We start from the raw sequence: 19,713 nt of genomic DNA on the forward strand, positions 1-19,713 counted from the left end.
GTAAAATAATATCATGTGGTTACAATCTTTGGTATTTTTTGATACCAAAATATGACTAAATGACCAACCAATATCAGATAACAGTTTCAGCACTGATGCATAATAAAAAAAATTCTTTATGTACTTTAAACAAATGTCACTTAATTATAGCACTTTTGCCATATAAATAAAATAAATTAAAATACAAAAAGGTAAAAACATAAAAGCATGATATAATAAAGTAAATAAAAACTAATAATAATAATAATAATTATAATATTTATTTATTGCAACCCTTACACAAAACTCTCACATTTATATATCCATAAACCTTGATCACCTAAAGCACTGACATCAGGTCAGTATAATGAACTGCTCTAAGCCAAGACAATGAAGGCCATTCCATATTAAATGTTAATGAAGGAACATGACAAAAATAAAGTGTAATATTTTGGTTGTTGGCAACTTGACTTAATTGTAAAATATTGTTGAATCTATAAATATTACCTGCTAGTTTCTATTCTTTTGGACTGTAGCACATATAACCTATAAATGTTTGCGTTCCATCCTTTCGCACACCTGTGTGTCAAGTTATTCTTATATCATGTCTAAATGTTATCACTCCCAAACAGACCACTTGTATAACTCAGTGTTGTAACTATGGTAAGAGGTATAGTTTGTCAAAAAAAGGCAGACAAATTCTTACAATACGTAATGTGTTACTTTAGCTTTAGCAATACTGAAAGAAATAATGATGTTATGTGGATATTTTAATAGTAGTAGAAATTACTATGGCTGTAAAAAAAAAATGTTTTCAAACCACTGTAAAAGAAATTGTTATTTTTTTGTCTCAAATAAATATTTATTATGTGTTTTATGTGTTTCAACATACATGGTCTTAGGCCTGTCTTTGTATGGTCTTTCTTTTGTAAGAGTCAGAAATAAACGATTTTTCTCAGAAACTGTAAAATTCTCAACACACATATGGTGGAGTGTTATGTGAAGCCAGTTCACCCTCAGTACTGGTCACTGTGTCCAAATGTTCCAGTGGTGATTACCTCAACTTTAGTATCGAATAAGAACATTAAATTAAATTGAATTGAATTTTAAACATAGGTTTATTGTATGTACCCAGCCTACTGCTTTAGCACCATGAATGCACACTATATGGACAAAAGTATTTGGGCGACCCTTTTCACAATCTCCGTTTCAGTTCATCCCAAAGGTGCTTGATGGGGTTGAGGTCAGGGCTCTGTGCGGGCCAGTCAAGTTCTTCCACACCAAACTCATTAAACTATGTGTTTATCGTCCTTGCTTTTTGCACGGGGGAACAGTAATGTTGGAATAAAAAAGGCCCTTCCCCAAACTGTTGTTACAAAGTTGGAAGCATAGCATTGTCCAAGATGTCTTGGTATGCTGGAGCATTACGATTGCCCTTCACTGGGAATAAGGGCACTGACTGAAACACCAGAATTCAATAATGAACAGATTTGGCCAAATACTTTTGTCTATATAGTGTATCATGAGAAGTGAATATGGAGCTACCTACAGTATCACCCTTTCAGCCAATTTTGTGTGTTGGCCACTTGTGGTACTGCAACGAAAAACCTTGCATGAGGCCCAGATAGTATTATTTTCAGAGACCGACAGTGTTGGGTGTAACACGTTACAAAGTAATATTAGAGTACTTGGGTTACTTTTGTGATGTAATGAGTAAACTAACGCATTAGGTCCGCCATTTAAGTACCCAGTTATTTAGTTTTTTTTGTTTTTTTTTTAAATGTAATCCGTTATTCAGACAATTTATGTAATCCATGAGCCAGACAGTCATTTTGTTATTGTGTGTGTAAAAGTCGTCCTAAAAGCCCCGCCCCCGATATCCTGCCCCCTTCTGTTATTCCTGCTATTAGACCCCTGCCTGGCTCGCGATAAGAAGCGGTAAGAATGGAAACGTAATCACAGCGTCAAACCTCTGTGAATCATGATGAACCGTACTTACGGCCACCATGCGAAACCGCGTAGGTGAAATGTATAAAAAAGGACTCTAACTGCCAAGTTAGAGTCAGAAAGTAACGCTGTAATGTAACAGATTACTTTTTAATGACAATAATTTTGTAATGTAATTAGTTACACACTCAAAAAAATGAACATGGCTACCTTTTACATGTACTAAAATGTAATATGTGTTTTGTACATAATAATTTCATGTTTTCAAGATAAACATGAATAAATTATGTTGTATTTACATGAAATTCAACAACTTAACATGTATTAGATTTAATCATGTTGAGATAAACCAAAGAGATCTTGTCACTATGAAAACCGGAAATAGCAAAAGCGGAAATATCGCGAGAAGAGAACACAGCGTGTTGAGAAGACAAACGTTTGGCGGGCGTGTGGAAAAGGTAAGCAGGAATTAATTCCTTTCTAAATAGAAACGAAATACTGAACATAAATGTCACCTGCTGTTCAGCGATGTTTAGTCACGTTATTTTGGTTTAAGCTATTTATTGTATTTTTAATTACACTTTAAGTACCGACGGTCACCATATGCACACGCTTAATCTGTGGTTCGGTTCTGGTTTTGGTCTGTTCTCATGAGTTGTGAAGCGAGAGGAAGAAAGTACAAATATTGTTCATTTGATAAATTAAGTATCATGAATTTTAATTGAATCTATCTCTGTATTTTTTCACAGGGGTTTGTGACTGAAAAGTGTCCTGTCTGCATCTGACTTCAGGAGTTTCCTGACCAACCGTCTCTAACGGTCATATTTAAGTCATAACGAACAGTTATAATGTACAAAACGTTTCTGTTGGTGTTAAAAAAATTTTCTATGATTAATACTTATTTGTGGTGTTTTATGTTTTGTACATCTTTTCACATTGAGACCTCATTTGTAAGTTGCTGCTGGTGTAAAATAAAAATCTCTGTTTTATCCCGTTTGTCTTACGCTTCCTTCCTTCACAGAATTCTGTTGACCAGGGCTTGAAATTTAAATTTACTTGAGTTAGATCAACTTAATTTACAACTGAAAAATGTGTTGTACCAACGCTATTCTTTTATGTTAACAGTATTAAATTATGTTGGACGCAGCTGTAGTAAATAAGTTAAATGAACCTAATAAAATTAATTTGACTGAACCTAAAAACATTAAGTTGGGCCAACAAAATTGCTTAACGCTAAGAGAAAGCTATTAAATCAGGTGGAAATTCTTTCCATAATTTAATTACGTTCATTCAACAAGTTATTTTTTTGAGTACATTTAGGCATTTGGCAGACGCTCTTATCCAGAGCGACTTACATTTTTATCTCATTATACATCTGAGCAGTTGAGGGTTAAGGGCCTTGCTCAAGAGCCCAACAGTGGCAACTTGGTGGTCGGGGGTTTGAACCTGGGATCTTCCGAACCGTAGTCTAATACCTTAACCACTGAGCTACCCCTGTTCTGTTACTGCTAGTTACTACTAATGTCCCCCAACACTGTAGACCACAGTGATAAAATAGACATCTATGTATAAAACTGTTGAAAGTACATCATTAACACCAAGTAGTGTCAATTATTACTCATTCTACCGTCTCTATTTGAACCATGTAGTTTTTCGTCTTTGTAATTTTTTCCATGATGTCACTGCATGCACAGCAGGCATGCCCTTGGTCTGTCTCAGGAACAAGCTGGCTTGCTAGATTAACACAAATGCACATATACTGTATATTCAGTTTTATATGTGGTCCTAGATTAAATACATACAGTTTTAAATATTGTATCTGATACAGGGTCATGCGGCTTGAATGAAAAGGTCTGATGAGAATTCATATGAATTTTTGCCTTTGATTCCTTTCCATTCCTAGCAATAACTGCTAAATTATCTAAAAAGAGGTGTCTGGCTTTTTTCCCCCTTCTTATGGACCTCAACAAATACAACTGACTAACTGATTTTCATCCTTCAGAGCAACATTCCAAGCATTTTATCTGCTAAAATCACATTTATTAATTGAATTGAATGAGTGGTCACATGAACCCAGGTTTAACCCAGGTGGTGCAAACAAAGACGTATTGAAGTGTTTGTGCATGCTGATCACTTTTATCCTATAAAGAAGCATAAGTGTTCCATAAGAGTGATGTCTTTTTAAATAACACAAGGGATCACTGAACTGAGCACTCTGTTAAAATATCATATGCAATAACAGTGTTTATTGGTCCTCAAAATTTCCCCAGACAAAATGTATCACATCACTTTAAAGCTGTTCTGGTGACTTACAAAGTCATTGTATTTAATGAATGTTCTGTTCTGGTGACTAACAAAGTCATTTATTGAATAATTTATAATATTTACTTTCACAAAGACAAACCCAGTTGGAAGCAAAACTTTCACAAGTTAACTGTCAGAATCTATAATAAAGAGGTAGAATTTGGATCTGATATTTGGCTGAGATAAAAAAAAAAATACTCTAATACATTTTTCTTCTAGCAGTACTGTTGCATGTCAGCTAAAAACAAGATAATATGTGTTCAAATGATGCAGGAAATGGTGGTCAGTCAAGTGAATGTACCAGAAGGTTCAGTAATCAACCCTTGTAGCAATGTAAGTTAATCATAGACACAGGAGGCCATATCACTGGTGGTAACGTAGCTGCAAAAAAAGGGGAACAAAAAAGTGATGATCACGCAGGGCAGGAAATACAACAGCAACACAGGCATATCAGGATCCTTCAGGAAGTGGCAGTGGAAAAAGTATGTGCGGTGGATATCCAAAAAGATCTCGTTTGTCAGAGATGGCTCATAGCACGCTGTGATTTTACCCACATTTTCAACACAGTGGCTCAAATTATTGTAGTAGCTGAGGACACAAAGAAAAACAAAGATTTGCATCATACACTAGTTCTCTGTGTGTTCTCTTATCTATCTGTCCTTCTCCGTTACACACAGATCAAAAAATTATCATGACCACTACTAAGTATATGAACTGTGTTATCAAGTTATATTCTATTTATTTAGTAGCTACTTATTAACTGCTACTGGTCAAGATGTTGAAGATCTGGTGTCAGGTGTGGATACACACTGGATTGTACACCAGTCCTTTGCAGGACACAATGCAGGGCAATTTTAGCATGTCTAATCCATCTACCAGGGGGACTTTGAGGCAACAATGCTACTGTATATTTGCTACCACCACTTTCCTGACCAGGATAAAATGGTTATGGTTTCTCTATTATCAATACCTTATATTACTGAACAGAAAATGCAATGGTGTAACATCATTATAGATTAACTAAATGTAGTGGACGTATAGATTGAATATATAGAAAACAAAAAATAAATAAAAATCTTAAATGGTCTATGGCCTCCTGTCAGGGGAAGGTCATAACTTTTGGCCTCCCAGGAGTGAGTTTTGATACTTCATTAAAGCCAAATCTGAAGGTTTGCCTTCTTAAGACAGGAGAAAATGTCAGTGTTCCTGTTTATTTGCAATTAAATAAATGGATAGAAATACATAACACAGGTCATATACCCACGATCATTTTCATGACCTAGCCATAAAGCAAACATGAAGCAAAATCTCTGTACTAATAAGAATGTGGATAGTCAGAAACCACTATCTAACTTACAATTAAATGCACATACAGTACACACACACACCTTCGAGTGTTGGGCCATGGGCACTCGTCCTGGTAGTTAATAGCTGCCATCTGTTTTTTGTAGATTGTTACACAGTTTTTGTGCACTGAAATATCAAACTCGGCCCTGGCGCAGGGCACAGCATCTGACCCATCAAGCTCTGCACCCAAATAAAGAAAATCAATAAAACTGTTCCCTGATGCACTGCAAAAACAGCATCCATTAGATAGAGCAATAAATTACAGACCGTCTTAGAATTTAATGTCTGTAAAAGGCCATTTCCTCTATAAACAAATTAGTTTGTGCATAAATCCTGGTCCATTACTAAAGTAGGAAAGAGTGGGAAAAACAAACCTAAGTCTAGCATGCTGCACACTGTGGCCAACATTAGGAGTATGGTTTCAATTATTTTAGATGGCATAAAGACCGAGAGTAGAAGGACTGTTAAAAGTGAGCATATTGAAAGAACTGATACTTCTCTTGGAAGCTATCTTGTCACTGGTAACATTTCCCAGTATATGTTTGTGATTACCTGCAAATGCTAAGCAAATGATTAAAGTGGTAGAAATCAGCGAGGTCATGATGTGCACCAGGTCTCCACGCTTTTAAACTAGGCTGAAGAAGAAGGAGGGAGGGGGGGTCAAAGCAAGGTTAAACACATAAGACATTAAGACACTTAAAGAAATTATTTATATTTTTGGGCTTATTCAAGGTCCAATAGTGATTTTTTGGGGGGCATTTCTGAGACTTGAAATACATTATGGGTGCGAGGGTATATCTTTGATGATTGAACTAGCACTGCAGCTGTGAAGCTACAGAAAGTTAAAAAGAGAATCTGACTGAGGAAAATACGGATGTGCTATCTGGCTTATCCTGACATCTTTATGAGCTTTCTCCAGCAGTGTGCCTCATCATGTCTCAAGAGCTCCCTGGTCACTGTGCATCTGATGAGTCTTCCACATCTTATGATTTATACTTCCTGGTTATGCCTGACTTTTATTGTCATTGGGAAGATGTGTATTTCCTTTTCAGAGTTTGCTAATGGAAAAATGTTCCCATAACTCTTCTATACTTTCTGTAGCTTTCTGATTAATCTGTAATAAAGTTAATCAAAGCGTGGTAGATTTTTAAAATTGGATTTTACACCATTAAATAACATTTGCTCACTCTCCTCATTATTTTTGTTGCTTGATAATGTTTTCGAGCAGGCATTCCATTAAAAATGTGATTCCTTAAGTGGGGAGCCACTTTTGTCCGACTGATATTTTATTGATATTTCATATTTCAGAAACTATAGGTAAAAGGATGTGTACAAAACATGACACATCCTATGACATTTGGGGAGATTTTGCTTTGTCTTGGTCATACAGTTGCATTGATTAATTTAATAATAATAAAAAAAACCTGCACCAAGCTGCTCCATGCTCCCACATGCACATTAACCCAGTACTATAACTACACTTTATCATTGTATACAGTGTAATCACTAAAATACCTTAAGGTCATTATATCTTTGCAGTAATGTGTAAATGCACTTAAGATCTTATACATGAAATGTCTTTTTATATAAGAAAAATCATATCCACAATATTCACCTCACCCTGTTACCTGAATACCTTTAACCCTATGAGTATACAAGGGGAGTTCAAGTCAAACTGGGACTTAATGGGACTTGATATGATGAAGTTTTCTGTAATTGATGTAAAACCAACATTTATAGGTTATAACCATTTAAATTGTCATATATCTGTAGATTACAGTCCTGGCTGAGGTGAAAGCCAGCTTTTGATCATTAAAAATCGACGTATATTATTATGATCATTATCATTACGAAAGTCGATCATTGAAAATCGACTTCCACCAAGTGGCAGAAGAGAAACATCTGCCATGGAAACTGTACCCACAATTAGTCATGTACACCATGGGTCCTCAAATCCAGCCCTGGAGGGCCAGTGACCAGCACAGTTTGTAATTCACCAACACCTAAAACACACCCACTGAACCTAGTAATTAACAAATTAGTTAAATCAGCTGTGTTTGAGAAGTAGAATCACCAAACTTTGTTGGACATTGGCCCTCCAGGACTGGATTTGAAGACCCCTGATGTACACCATTGCACATTGCACTGGGAGTTCCTGGGAGGCCAAAGTTTCAGACATGATCAGGCTCCAGTTGACAAATTTCTGGTGTACTGAGAAAACTCCAAGCACTAGTGAAATGCTGGGGTAAGTGCATTAGTGTAGCAGGAGATTAAATAAAATGAAGCTAGCTTTCAGCTACAGTATTCTGTTATTATGTCCCAGTTTGAACTGAACACCCCTTGTATTAGAAATATTCCACCATTCTTTTTTCTTCCCTTCATTTTCACTGATTTTAATGTTGGCTGATGAGAGGTCAAAGTAAGAGTACAATACTTGTTATAATTAAAACAAATTATAATTAAAGTTATTAAAAAGTAAATGACTCGTTTAGAAACATTCAATTCAATATTTTTAGTAAATCATTCCACTATTTCTAGTGTCTTCATTCAATTATAATTTAGCCATTTTTGTGTAATTGTTCATTCAATGCACATAATCTCAACCCTGTTATCCATCCATCCATTCATTCATCCATTCAAGTTGAGTCACAGGGTTAGCAGTTCCAGCAGGGAAACCAAAACTTGCCTTTCCCCGGCCACCTTAAGTAACTCTGACTGGGGGATCCCGAAGTGTTCCCAGGCCAGTGTGGAGATACAGTGTAATCCCTCCACCTACTGTAGTCCTCAGTCTGCCAGGTGGCCTCCTCCCAGCTGGATGTGCCAAGAACACCTCCCTAGGGAGGCATCCTGGTGGCACCCTTACCAGATATACAATATAATCAATAAAAGACCTCAAGGTCATATTACCACCTACCACCTCAACTGACTCCTTTCCACAAAAACATGTTACCCTTTTAACAAAATGCATCTTTAAATGGAAGTTTTGGAGTGGATAAATGTATTAATTTTGCTTCTTAAATGGCACCAAGACAAGGAATCTAAGAACATCTGTGTGCACAAAGCAACACTTACATTTACGTCCAACTTGCACGGTTTTGCCCAAAATATTATTTTTAGGTCATAATTTCTTCACATTCCACAAAGCTTATGCTGGTGTACAAGAAAAAGGCTCATCTCCACAACATGTTCTTTTTCTTTATGGCAGAATGTGATTTATTTGTTTTTGTTATACTTTTTTCTTAATCCCTAGAGATGGTGTTTGTCTACAAGACAAGTTGTACGACCGTGGAACACTCTTAAAACACATTTCTGCAAAAGGAAATTATGACTTGATAAATGACAAACAAACTTGTAAAATCTTGAAAGACAGTTTAGAAAAAGAAAATCAAATAAATCAATTCTCAATTCGTCAGAGTAAAACACAAATGTTTCTCATCCAGTTACTATTAGTCAGCCTAGACCCAGAGTTGTGGTTTTATGTCACATTATAAAAGGGAGGAGCTCTAATTTAAAACACATTCATGCAATAAAGAACAAGAGTTATAGAATTACAGTCATTAAACACCAATCTTTTATCTCACAAACTCATAGCTCTGCATGAGGTAATTGTTTTTATGCATTTTCCAGCAAAACAGAAGAGATTTGTATGGGTGTACTTTACTTACCTTGGCCTTGGATGCATTCTTACTTTGTGTCACTTGTGAAAAAACATAAAAGCAAGCTTTCCTCAGTTTGGGGCTAAAGCAATACGAGGGAGGTATCTGCTGTTGCTGAAGCCCTTAGTGCAGTCTGTTATGTTATCAACTTCACGATTACCAAAACTAAGCTGCTGGACTTTTCCCATGTCCCTGCTTCCTTTCCCATGTCCCTCTGGGCTAGACCCTTTTCCCCTTCAAAAATATTCTAGTCTTTTGTCATTCCCATGCAAACTGGCAAAAGAGCCCTCCCAGTTTTATTAATGAAAGATGGGCTGGACCAACATGCAGGCTCTAATGAAGAAGAGAAGAGATCATCTCTCTTTCTCGACATCTATCAAGGGCTGTCTATAGAAAAACACATAAACAGCTGCGCTTAATACATGCACACACACATACACAATTTATGCATTTATTTTAGATATAACAGCATGGTTGTAGTCAGTTATGAGGACACCAACTAGTAGCTGTAGTAGACCTGGGTAGTTTTGCAAAGGTCTTTTTTTTTTTTTTTACCTCTCACATAGCTTATTCCAATGCTAAATTCAATATGTAAACTGATAATGGAGTTGCAGATTGTAGTCAACTATGTGGAAAAAACCTGCATTCCAAGACTACCCAATCAGCAATGATTGTTGGTTCTCAACTGACCTCAGAGCAGCTGAGGAGGATACTTAATGTTTGCCCGTAGACTTAATCACCCATAATGTTTATCTCTCACTAGACTCTATGGCTGCAGTCAAGACAGCTGCGGTTGAAACTAGAGTTTGTGTGTATATACAAGGTTTTACGGTAAACACCTGGCGCTTGGTAAAAGAAGCTGACTTTCGCCTGTTTTAGTTAAGCTGTAGACCTTCAAAAAGTTTACAGTATATGCCCACTTTGCAATTACTGTGCATGACATCTTTTTTCCTAGAATTAAATGTTTATTTGGAATAAGTTTTTTAAAATTAAGTTTTACCATTTTTAAAATAAAATGATCAACTTCATTATTTTTCCCATTATAGTAAGACAAGTGTCTGACAATACTCGTTAAAATAAAAACTTATGAGGATCAGATGGAAAGAGTTGATTATGGACTCATTTTCAAACCTCGATAGGCATCTACATTGTATCTAACATCACACACAGTTAAGACATGAGAATATAATGATTCTGTATAACTCCTACTACAAACTACAACAAACAACAATTTTTTCCTAAAAAGGGAAAATATTTGTATATTACCAAGCTAATTTTTGGTCTGTACGTTGGCTGACATATGGGATATTTCATAGTTGCCTTGCGACAGTGTTCTGCAATTATAACAACATGAACGGCAAGTGTATTTAATGTGCAATAGAGCCTGAAATATCACATTATGTCATTAGCCTTTCGGCTGCTCTCTCATCCGATCCGCACACACAATTTGGCACAGGTTTTACGCCGAATGACCTTCCTGACACAAGCCTCTCAATATATAATGTGAGATTATAGTAGTACACATTATAGTATTCCATTATTTTATTAATTATTAGAATAAAATAAATAACTGTATTATAGTCTAATATGTTTCATAGTTATTTTCTTTATCCATGTCATAATATTGGTTACAGTAGTTAAAGAATGTTCTTTATATTTGAAAGAAAAAATTTAATGAACTGTAATAATAATCCAATCATCCATCCATACCGCTCATCCTGTGTAGGATCATGGAGGGCTGGAGCTTATCCCAGTAAATTTAGGGCACAAAGCAAAATACACCCTATATGGGGTTCCAACCCATCACAGGGTATAAGCAAACATTTACTTATTTAGTCATACACCACAGATAATTTGGAAATGCCAATCAGCCGAAACCACATGTCTTTGGATTGTGGGAGGAAACTCACTAAGCAAAGTCCATGCACACAGACCAGAGGCGAGATTCGAACCCCCAATTTGGAAGGTGCAAAAACGAAGGGGCAACCTAAAAAAATGAGTCTAAGGTTGAAGAAATAATAATAATAATAAAAAGGGCAGTTTCTCAAAAGATCAGCTTGCTTAAAAAAGTGATTCAGTCCCCATAGTCCCCATCAGTCAGACGCTGTTGGTTCTGCCCAATTGGCCATTTATGAACAAACTGGAATTTAGGTGTCCTTCTCTGGCCAGCATGGTGACAACCTGTGTTCCCACAGTTAAGCTTCAAAACCACTCCTTCTAAAAGATTTTGGGTGCTGTCATGGATTGTTTTGTCCAATTCTTATAGTCTATGGCAAAGGGGGAAAAAAAATAATTTGGTGCATGATGTTTTGTCGTAACATGAAATGAATGAATGTTAAAAATGAATGTTTCTGTGAATTAGCTAATGCACGTCCAGCTCCAGTTGCCAAGCAATATGCACATAATATAATCACAACTTATTTATAAGGAGACATTTCCGAGTGTCTGTCAGGAAAAAAAATAAAAATAAATTTCAGCAAGTTTTAGGCATAATCCTGTTAGCTTTTGAACAGACTAGAGGCTCAATCCACATGCAGGGAGTTTTACACAGGCTTCCTGACTGCATGGTTTGTGTCATATCTTGAAATAAAAGGCATTTTTCATGCTGTAAGTGTGGGCCGATGGCTCTAGCTTTTCCTTGAATGGTCTAATATGCAGTCATTTGATATTTATATACTTTGCACTTTCACATATACCTTGCATCCTACGCACACCTTAATGACCTTGGATAGAGGTAGAATGAGATTGAGTGGTTTTCTCTCTTAGATGCTTGGAAGTAATTGGCAGTTTTACAACTGAACAAAGCACGAGGAACACATACTTGAAACACAGACAACTGGCTGGATTATGTAACTTAAGTCATTTAGCTATATCTGGATATTTACATTTTATTTTTATTTTTTTAATAATTTTTTTGTTTTTATAAGTTAAAATACCCATTATGAGGTACATTTTCTATCTCTGGTAACCATGTCCTAAAAATACTCAGATTATATTACATTATAGTATTTAAGTATTTCAGTCCGTTTTAATGAAAACGTGAAAGTAAAACAGCCCCAAACATGAAAAAGCCCCATCAGTAGTAGCCTAGTGGTGTTGGGGTTTAAACTCATTAAAATCAAGATCATCTCCTGCTAACCTCACATTGGTGGACACTGACTGTTTGAACTGACTACATCAATAAAAGCCACCTTGCAGATAGACAAGCAGCTTATTTTTAAATGCTTTTGCTCTGTTGGCCTGTACTGATCCCAAATCAGACTATACACTATTTATTACATACTACCTTCACTGTAGGCGGTACTGTGTAGTGATTAGAACTGTTGCCTTGCACCTCCAGGGTCTGGGTTTAATTCCCGGCCAGGCTCGATTCCCGTCTCTGTGTGCATGGAGTCTACATGTTCTCCCCGTGCTTGTTACAATAGGTTTCCTCCAGGCATCCGGTTTCCTCCCACAGTCCAAAGTCATGTAGGTTAGGTTGATTGGTGTTCCCAAATTGCCTGTAGTGTGTGAATACAGTAAGTGTGTATGTGTGTGTGCCCTGCGATGAATGGGCACCCTGTCCAGGGTGTACCCGCCTCGTGCCCTAAGTCTCCTGGGATAGGCTCCAGGTCCCCGCGACCCTGATTACAGGATAAAGTGGTATAGAAGATGAGTAAGTGAGAGTGAGTACCTTCACTGTTTAAATATGTATGTATTGATATGTCATGCATTCTTGCAAAAGAATGGCTGGTAAACTTATTCTCATTTCTAATTCTGACTTTCTCTAATTCTGACTTTCTTAAAATTCTCTAAGATTCTGAATTTTGGAAACTGACTAATTTATTTAATCTTATTTAGTAAGGAAAATTTGGACTTCGCCCTTTTAGGCTATTTATACCAAATTACCTTCAGTATTATCCCCATAACTGCAAATGTAATTTTAACCAGGTCACTTTAAGGACAACTTTAAATCAGCTCATTCAGACTACTTCAGAAGGTCTGAGATGCATTTGAGCTACATGTTATTTTAAGTGTAATTGAATCTCTTTCCATGCCATATTTGACATCTAAGACCTCTTCTAAAGCATTGGTCAAGCTTGGTGCCTTAACAAAATGTAGCTGTTTTACAGTATAAAACCACTGCTGCAATCTTTATATGAAACAAGAAGAAACAGGATCATAGCAGATTTGAACTATGGTCAAGTGGAAATAAGGATTTGCAAATTGCACATTGCTGTAATTGGATTTAAATCCAGCTAACCAAAGGCAAATATGAGTTCAAAACATGCATGCATACAACCAAAAAAACAAGGCACAGGAAATGATTAATTATAAACATTCTCAGGTCTTTCCAGTATTTTCAGAATACACACCGACAAGTGGCAAGGAAAGGGGCAGAATCCACCTCAGTCAACTGTACAGTAAGTGCCACAAAGAACGTCATTAAAAACACTTTTAACAATGTAAAGTCTGTCCTGCCAGTCTTCAAAGAGCCTGAGAAAGAGGATGTCCAGACTATTCTCCACACTCAGCAGAACTATTTATATCAGGATATAATAAGAGGCTGTGTGTTTTGGCATGGCAGAGAGGTCAACATGGTTCAAAGCCAAGTTCAAAGTCAACTGAATAGCCACAAGGAAATTTTGTCAAAGTAGTTATGACAAATAAGGATAATCAGTGAACCATACTATAAGCAGAGTTCGAACTCTAACTAAAAAAGCTCTCTAGAAATTTCTGTTAGTCGAACAGTCATTTACTGAAAATGCAGCCACAATGTACAGTATGTAAAAAAGCAAATTCAGACAAAAGTTTATTTGCACAATCATTTATGGTATCCTGGTCAGGATCATGGGACATTCTAAGCAGTCAATTTCCTGGCAGGTTTTTTGGGAGGTGGAGGAACCTGGAGAACCAACCAAGATGAACCCCGTGCAGCCACAAAAGGGAAGGTGAAGTCCCACACAGATAGCAACCTGAGCTGAGAAATTTACTGAAGACATTGGATTTTGGAGGCAGCAACAGCCACTGTAGGGATTTGACGGACTTGTTATTTTTATACATGTGTATTACTAGCCAGGCTTTATAAAACTCTCAAGAACTATATCTTTACTGGCAACATTTGGCATTCAGGTTTCCTTTTTTATTATGAACAAACAATGGATTACAACACACATTACATTTTTATGATAAACTACATAAAAAAACAGCATTATTTTTAATATTCATCCTAAATTAAAGACACGGCGACCTATATACCACATACCATAATTCACATAATTAATCATTAACATAATGATTAAACTGGCAAAATTTAGAATTGAGAACCAAATTCCAATATTTACACACAGAGACCACAGTTCAGTATGTTATCAGCATTCAGAAACACTCTCTCTCTCTCTCTCTCTCTCTCATTCTCTATGCCACTTTTCCTGTACAGGGTCAAAGAAGGCCTGGAGCCTTTCCCAGGGAACTCAGGGTAGTAGACGAGGTACTCACTGGACGGGTGCCAATCCATCGCAGGGCACAAACATGTCAGCGCACACACTCATACACAACCGGAAATCTGTAAACACTCTTCTACTCTGTATGTCTTTGGACTGTATTTTGAGTGCCTGGAGGAAACCCATGAAGCACGGAATCAAAGGCAGGACTCTGCAGGTGCAAGTATATGCTGCTAAGCATTACACCACTGTGGCGTCCATTTAGAAACATTTATTTTTACATTAAAAAAATTGTATTTGCCTGTTAATTTGCTAAAAATCTGGGTTGTCCATTAGAAAGAAACATTTAAAAAAATAATGCTTTGTGACACCATCCATTTTTAAAGTACTATAGTGAATTTAATTGAAGTGAATTCATAAATTATTCTTTATGTGTTTGTCATATGTAAGTAAATATTGTTATTTAACTATAACATAAAGTATTACCAACACGCTATCATCATTCCTTTTTTTTTTTTGCCATTAGGTGAGCCATGTAAGGCAGGATGAGGAAGTATCCTGTCAGACATTACATCATTGCAGTCTAAGATGCTGAGATGGTCCAGACGTCAGCTTTTATTCTGCCACATGGCTTTGCGCTAAGTAGCCCAGACTTTACTCATGGGTCACAGGCAGGAAGCTTGTTAACCATGCAAAAGAGTAAGAGCACTTTGTTCCTCATGTTCAATTGCCTTCTGCTTTAAATGGGGCAGCCCTGCTGCCAGTCGCTCAACCCTTGGGTAACATATGAATGATGTTTGGCTCACTGGTTTGGATGTATTTAAGTTAAACACCGAATGACAAATGTGTTTCCGACACATGCTCCAGTAGGACCATTTAATCAAATGAAATACTGCATGTTGAAAGTCATAGATCAGCTGGATATTGTCTGTTATGACCGTATCCATATTACATAGTGGAAAATCTTCCAATTTTTTGAATAAGAGCAAACAAGAAAGATATCAGTGCTGTTACATTGCAAATTGCTGTACATGGCTCATTAATGTCCCTCTCCTCGGCCCGAAATAAATTAAAGCATACTAAAGTGTACTTTTCTATTTCATGGTCGTGGTGACTTTATTTTTAGTTTTATGTACAGAGACATGCAAGAAGTCATTATACACAGACATACAAGAATTCATTAGACTCTCATAGTTTTATGATAAAATCTATTTACACAATTTTGTAACATTTTTGAGTAAGTAAGGTATGGATCTGTAGATTCTGTATAGTGCACCTTTAAAAGCTTTAAAGTATATAACTGGACCATAATTACCTTTACAGATTTAAATACACGTTATTTGCACTTTTTTACATAAACATTACATACTAAATGGAAAAAAAGATGTAAGCTTAAGTATGCCATTGCATTGACAGGAAACAGTTAAGTGTTATTATATTTTTATAACATAATTGTATATGGGCATATATACTGTATATGGGCATTTACTCTTTCTGCTTTATCTTACTAGTATACTTTCAAGCAACGGGACTGTGACAATCTCTAAAGTGTAAAATTATATAGTATATGTGAATGTATTTGGAAACAATTTAGATCTAACTGAAAAACACTTTGATCAGGCACTTGTACAGCAACAACATACTTGCTTACAACAGTCTTTGCTTACAATTAGCATTTTATTAAAAGAAATAGCTTGTAAATAAATTTATGGAAACTTGTAAGTACACGTGTGTTTAATAAAGTCACATGTGTTTAGAACACTTGTTTTTAATTTTTATTAAATGTTTGCCATTTTTAAGCCCTTATCTCTTTCCAGTAACACTTATACTGATTAAAGCTGTAATAAAACATTATAATCTCCAGGTGTTCGGAAAGCCTTGACTGGCAGTGTGGGCCATACTGTATTAATTTTCCAACAGACAAATACTGCAGCCTGAATAATGAGCCCTACTGTAAATATTCAATTCAATTTTATTCATATAACACTTTTAACAATTGACATCGTCACAAAGCAGCTTTACACAATCAAAAGAATTATTTAAGTTTGTATGAGATGTAAACGTGTATGAATCAAAATGATAAGATTGTCCCTGATGAGCAAGCCGAGGATGACGGCGACAGTGGCAAGGAAAAACTCTTAAAATAAAGAAACCTTGAAAGGAACCAGACTCAACAGAGAACCTATCCTCATTTGGGTGGAACGGATAGCAGGGATTGATCTGCAATCATACTGTGTGAGACTGGAAGTTCAGTATAACAGATGTGTTTAAGTTAAAATTAAGTCCAGTTGATTATTGAAAGCTCAGGTAGACTGAAGTAAACTCCAGTCCTGAACTACTTAGCGACTGAAGTCACAAGTCCTCAGAGAACAGCTGTCTGAATCAGCCGAGGCCAGGACCCTCTTCGTGAAAAAGTGGAACCGTCCCCAGTCACCACACGCATCCATGCAACAAGATCTCCAACCAGAAGCAGGACTCCAGGATGAGTCAGACAGCTTCAAAGGGCAGAGGCAGTCTGGATCACTGGCAGCTCAGGAGCTACAAGTATAGCTCGACATAGAAACAGGTAGAGGGAAAGAGAGAGAGGAGTAGAAAGACAAGAGGAGAGAGCAGAAAAAAAGGAGAGATGGCAGTTATGTATGGTCACAGTCACATAATGTATAATATGAATAAATATTTAGTGTAGAGTGCAAGCAGAAACTCCGGCAAGACTAACTATAACAGCATAACTAAAAGGGAGAGCCAAAAGAAAACACAGACATGAGGACTCCCTGAGATGTAAAGCGACCAATTACTTCACCGTCAGCAAACCTGAGTGATCAATGAGAGTGGGGAAGACAGCATCTAAACATACCAGTTCACCATAATACCCTACGTCCATAAGTCCCCCAGATCTGCTCCTTTACCTAAGGCAAATCTATTTACAAAAATACTTGGCTAAATAAATAGGTTTTTAGCCTAGACCTAAACACTGAGACTGAACTCTGAGTCCCGAATATTATTTGAAAGACTATTCCATAACTTTGGGGCTTTATAAGAAAAAGCTCTGCCCCCAGCTGTAGTTTTCATAATACGTTGTACTGACAAGAAGCCTGCATCTTTTAATTGAAGTAGGCGTGGCAGATCGTAAGACACTAGCAGTTCACACAGATACTCTGGCGTGAGACCATTTAATGCCTTATACGTCAAGAGTGGTATTTTAAAATCAATGCAAAATTTCACAGGGAGCCAATGCAGTATGGATAAAATAGGGGTGAAGTGCTCATATCTGGTTCTAGTGAGGACTCTCGCTGCTGCATTCTCAACTAACTGAAGCTTGTTTATACACATAATTGAGCAACCAGACAGTAAGACATTACAATAGTCCAACCTAGAGGTGATAAAAGCATGAACAAGTTTTTCTACATCGTTTATTGACATATATTTTTACCTTGGCAATATTTCTGAGGTGAAATAATGCTATCCTGGTAATATTATCCAAATGTGCTTTAAATAAAAGGCTGGGATCTATAATCACACCGAGGTCTTTTAATGTTGCACTTGATAGAACAGAAAGGCTATTTAATGTTTACAGCTTACTTCTAGCTGCTTGTGGTCCTATGACTAGAATGTCCTGGGGCAGCTTAGTGGTTAAGGCATTGGACTACGGTTCGGAAGATCCCAGGTTCAAACCCCACAACCACCAAGTTGCCACTGTTGGGCCCTTGAGCAAGGCCCTTAACCCTCAACTGCTCAGATGTATAATGAGATGAAAAAATAAATAAATGTAAGTTGCTCTGGATAAGAGTGTCTGCTAAATGTAAATGCACAGATTGCTCAACTTTGGTAAGGTGTTTTTTCTCTTCTGGTTTTGCTGACACATATAACTGTGTGTCATCAGCATAACGATGAAAACTAATACCATGCTCACGAATTATGTAGCCCAAAGGAAGCATGAAACAGAAATAAAGCAGTGGGCCTAAAACTGAACCCTGTGGAACACCAAACTCCATTTTAAAACATGCAGAAAAATTTAGTTTGATATTGTGTTCTAATTTCCGAGCGGTTTGTTTTAAAGTGTGCGTGAGTGTTATATCCGGAAGCAAGTTTCTTATCTCTAATCATTTTCCTTTTAACTGGAGCTACATTATCTAAGGTATACCGAAATGTTGACTCTGAATATTCAGTCGCCTGATTAAGTTCTGTGGAGCCAGATGGCGATCCGAATTAAAGTTGATAACTCTGGGAGATCATTAATGTACATTATTACTATGACACACTTTTTAATTGAGACCAGACAGTGAACTGAGATAGCTTCAGACAGTGGAATTGTGGTTATATCTCTTGGACTTAATCCGAAGGTTAATATTAAATCTAAAGTGTGACCTGCTTTGTGAGTGGATTCTACTACATACATTATGTCCTACTGAGTCTAGTTTGGACATAAATGCTGTTCTCAAAGTGAATATTAAAGTCTCCAGCAATTAACACTTTGTCTACAGAGATGACAAGGTTTGAGAGGAAATCTGCAAATTCATATAGAAATTCAGAGTACGGCCCCGGAGGTCTGTAAATGATAATTAGTGAGATCGACCGAGCTGACTTCATATTTGTAGCTACACTTTTTATGTTACTATAGAGAACTTTAAATGCATTAAATTTAAGTCCGTGTTTTTGTTTGATAGACAGATTCTTATTGTAAATAACTGCGACGCCTCCTCCGCTACAAGTTAGCCGAGGCTGGTATATGTAGCTGTGTCCAGGAGGACTAGCTTCATTTAGAGCTACATACTCATTCTCTTTAATCCAGGTTTCTGTTAAAAATAATATATCAAACTCCTGGTCTGTGATAGTTTCATTAACAATAACTGCTTTAGATGCGAGAGATCTAATATTTAACAGTCCTAGCTTCAGATCAGAGGTGCTGGCTGTGTATTCAGTGTGTTTTAAATTTTTTGTCTCTATATTAATTAAATTACAAAAACAGATTTTAAATAGGGCTCTGCCATTTTCTATAAGTCTTACTATACAGTACTGTGCAAACGTCTTGAGCCAACTCTCATTTCTTCATATTTTGC

The sequence above is a fragment of the Clarias gariepinus genome, chromosome 5, assembly GCF_024256425.1.
Source record: "Clarias gariepinus isolate MV-2021 ecotype Netherlands chromosome 5, CGAR_prim_01v2, whole genome shotgun sequence".
NCBI classification, from domain to species: domain Eukaryota; kingdom Metazoa; phylum Chordata; class Actinopteri; order Siluriformes; family Clariidae; genus Clarias; species Clarias gariepinus.